Raw genomic sequence first — 3,784 nt, forward strand, 5'->3', positions numbered from 1 at the left:
CCTAGTAGCTGGGACTACAGGCACGCACTACCATGTCTAGCTGGTTTTTTTTTAGTAGAGATGGGGTTTTACCATGTTGGCCAGGATGATCTTGATCTCCTGACCTTGTGATCCACCTGCCTCAGGCTCCCAAAGTGTTGGGATTACAGGCGTAAGCCACCGTGCCGGCCTATATATATGTTTTTGTCCATGGTTCCAGGATTTAAACTTCCATAGTCCTTGTTTTAATGTTACATTGGTTAGGCCTCAGGGAACAGAATCTCACTCCTCTCCTCCTTTCACCTGCCCCAAGGCAGGACTCCCATCTTCCCCCACCACACCACCTCTCTGATTGCGGGTTTTAAGACTCTTTCCAGAGAATGTCCCACCTCTGGAAAGGAGGAAAAAGTGCTGGCATCATGAAGTTTCCATAAAAATTCAAGAGGGTTATTATGGAGAGCTTAGGGAGCTTCTGGGTAGCTGAACACGTGGAGGTTCCTGGAGGGTAGTGTACTCAGGGAAGACATGGGAGCTTCCAGCCCTTTCCCCCATAACTCACTCTACACATCTCTTTATCTGTATCCTCTGTAGTATCCTTAAGTCAGTAAACATAAATGTCTCTCTTGAGTTCTATGAGCCCTCAAATTAACCCAACCCAAAGAGGGAGTTGTGGGAACCTCAACTTGAAGCAGTTGGTCAGAAGTTCTGGAGGCCTGGACTTGTGACCATTGTCTAGGGGTGTGAGAGGCAGTCTCCGCAAGAAGGCCCCTGTATGTGGAATCTGACAGTCTTTCCAGGTGGATGGTGTTGGAATTAAATTGGAGGACAACCAGCTGGTGTCTGCTGCTTGGTGTGTGGGAGAAAAAGGCTCACACATTTGGTCAAATAAGTCTTCTGTGTTGATGATTATTGCTGTGGTAGTGTTAGAGTAGAGGAAAAATGTGGTTTGAGATTTTTTTCCCTACACAGAACATAATTTATTTGTGTACAGAGCTAACTGGGCCACAAAGGAAATGAATCTACTACCCTGACCTTATTATTCGTCTTCACTAACTAACTAAGCTAAACAGATAATGAAACATCTGTGGATATGGCACATTTTTTAGTTTTTTACAACTTTTGTGATGCCTGTCTTCTCTCCTGAGGTCTTAAGACCATGCACAGGTGTGTCTACCTTTTGAATGAACCTATGGAGTTCCCATGTTAAAATGATTGTTTGCTTTCTTCCTATAGTGCAGACGCAGAGCTCTTTGAGGATGGGAACTGTGGCATGCATTTCTTTATTTTTAGTGCCTACTAGAAATGTCTTGCTCATGGTAGACATTCAATAACAATTGATTAAGTAGATGTCAAGAGTTACAGTTCATCACCTCAAGTAGCTTATGTTTCAAAGAAAAGCTTTCTCTTAACATATTGAAAACTTGCACAGATTCTTCCCTTACTAGGACCAAAGATGCATTTTCTACAACTGAGACATAAAAATCAAGTGGCTGTCTTGATGATTTTTATAACCGATTTCATCTTGTTCTTGGACTCTCATTTCAGCAGGCAACAGAAAATATTTAAACTTTATGTTTAAAGTTAATTCAAACTTTTCAGGTATAAAACAATTTTTGGGTAAATATTCAATTCAAAGTTTGGCAAATTGTCAGGCTTATTTTTCTCTTCTTGGGCAGCTTTCCTTCTTTCTTCCATGATGACATCATGTGGAGAGTGACCTTGGTTCAAATGACATACTATTTCCTGGCTGGCTCCAATGAAATGTTAGTTCATCAATTCACCAGATGTTCTTGGCAAGTGATACTAAGACATGGGATAATCCACCCGATCTTCGGGGGATTGTATATTGGTCCCAAGCTGCCAGGGTGTGAGAAAACCCAGGCCCAGCAGAGAGTCCATGCCTATGTATTCCAGCTGACACTAGCCTCAGCTAAGATGTCTGGTACAAAGCCCACATTGACTGCAAGGCATCTGAGTGAGTGAGTCTCCCGATGCTTCTAGACTTCAGCTCTCAAGTCTTCCAGCAGAGGTTCCAGAAAGCAGGGAGCAGAAACAAGCCATTCTTGCTGGGCCCTGTTCAGATTTCTGAGCCACAGAATCCATGAACATAATGAGTGGCTGTTTTATGCCACTAAATTTTGAAATAGTTTGTTATTCAACCTTTTCTCCCTCCTTTCTCTGCCTCCTCGGAAGTTCTTTCCTTCAAAAAAATTATTTTAAAGACATGGAATATTTGGAGGGCAGTCTTAAAAATAGGACCATTTCTTCAAAACCATACTAATTAGTATTTTAATCATGGGGTACTTTGAAAATGTGTTAGAGAAAAGCATTCACTTTTGTTAGAGCCAAATTATATAAAAGAGTTTTTTTTTTAAAAAAAACTCAGGACAATTCCACCATCTTCACCTCAGGCCAAAAGCTATTTTCATTAGAGAAAAAAATGTTTTTCATTTCCTCAAATGGTAATATGTGCACCCAAGTAAGTACAAAGTTGAAAGTCAAAAGTTGTGATACAGCTGGCTGCATTACTTGATCTCTATCTGAATGTTAGTGGCATGATTATTGGAGTTCGCTGTCACAGCAGGGTGGGGAGACGACGTGGTAGCATCAAAAGGAAATTACATTTGCTAAGAAATATGGGTGAAAATGTCTCCAGCAATTACCATAGGTCATCTCTGCTGCACACAGCAAATGGCAGAGAAAAAGGGCTTCCTGTGGGAGGAGCAGAAAGGAGGGTTAGAACAGTGCTGTTGTGATGTGTGGAATCAAAAGGGACTCCCCTTCATGCAGGCTTGCAGCAAACAGCAATATTAGGATAACGGGCTGTAATAAATTACCAGTAGTTTTTAAGATTTCTTTTTTGTTCTTTCAGGTCAGCAAAAATGCCATCATCTTTCCTTGCTTTGTGTTGTCTGCAGTACCCTTTTAGATTCAGATGACTCCCATTCTATTCCAGCTGGCTGCCTTTAGATTTTTGAATTAGCACTCAATATATTTTAATTCAAATTGGGAACTAATGGATGCCTGAACTTATTTAGCCCATCCATTCAAGCATCTTGAAGTGCAATTTTGATGGAGGCAATATTTCCAATTACAATTTTAATTCTTCATTTTTCTTTCTATCTCTCAAAAATTAAACTTTGCTTCATTGATGACTGGAAAACTCTCGGTAAGCAGTCTAGGAAAGTAAAATATAAATGGCTCATCCAATTTTCTTTTTCCCAGTATGGCAGAAAAGAGAAATATTAAATAATGTTAAACATTTGTAGACTATAACAGCCTTGTGTACAACTCACCTTATTTTTAACCAGATTTTATGGGTAGTTTGGGGGTCAAATTGTGTTTTCTCTAACCAGAAAAACAACAACAACAACGACAACAACAATAACACAGAAAATAAAGACCTAACTTGTCATGGTTAACCTATCAGACAGGTACTTCTTTTGTTACCTTACTCCCAAGGGTTTTAAAAGGTTCATATAGTTGCATTCAAGGGCAAACTCAGTAGCTTTCCACTTCAACAAGCTAAATATATGTTTCCTATGTCATTTTGCTTTGCTGTTTGAAAGGCTGTTTCTTCACAGTGGGAGAGAGATGCTTGATGCCAAAACAAACATCAAGATATCACTCTCTCCACAATGAGAAGAAAGGATTATTTCCCTGTTACCAAATGTCTGGACAGCCTTTCCATTAAAGCCATAGGTAATCACCTAGAGTGGGTAGTAGTAGCTCTTTCTTGGTTATCTCAGCAGACTTTCTAATTTTCCTTTCTTGAAAATGCACTGAATACAGGAATGGCCAGAGT

Source organism: Cebus imitator, unplaced genomic scaffold (assembly GCF_001604975.1).
Source record: "Cebus imitator isolate Cc_AM_T3 unplaced genomic scaffold, Cebus_imitator-1.0 Scaffold86, whole genome shotgun sequence".
Lineage (NCBI taxonomy): Eukaryota > Metazoa > Chordata > Mammalia > Primates > Cebidae > Cebus > Cebus imitator.